Source organism: Penaeus monodon, chromosome 32 (assembly GCF_015228065.2).
Source record: "Penaeus monodon isolate SGIC_2016 chromosome 32, NSTDA_Pmon_1, whole genome shotgun sequence".
Classification (NCBI taxonomy): domain Eukaryota; kingdom Metazoa; phylum Arthropoda; class Malacostraca; order Decapoda; family Penaeidae; genus Penaeus; species Penaeus monodon.
The window spans coordinates 20687688-20688114 of NC_051417.1; positions in this window are offsets into that span (position 1 = coordinate 20687688).

A 427-nucleotide genomic window follows, 5' to 3' on the forward strand; every position below is an offset into this window, starting at 1 on the left:
GTAATTGTACAACGTTGTCGTAACTTTTCTGGAAAAGAATAGTCACGGCGGCAGGTCAGAGTGCCAGATGAAGGTCCATTCTTGATTGGGGAAACTGACACCTAGAAATACCAAAGACGAGATTCCTTTTAATGTATTAAAAGTATTATTGATTTTAGCTTCTTGTTGATCCTTCGACTCTATTGGTTGTATCAAATGTCTCTAATGTATTTTTTTTTCTAAAATATGAGTTGCGAATTAATATATATCCATGAATTTTAATATCCTGTTTTGGTGATAATTTTCTGTTTCTTCAGACATTGTTTTACGTTTCAGTATTTTTATTTCTATAGGATATGAAAACCATTTATATCAACGATTGAATCATTTATTCGGTTAGATGTTAGGTAGATGGCAGAACTGACTGTTGAGAAATGTTAGTCGTTAT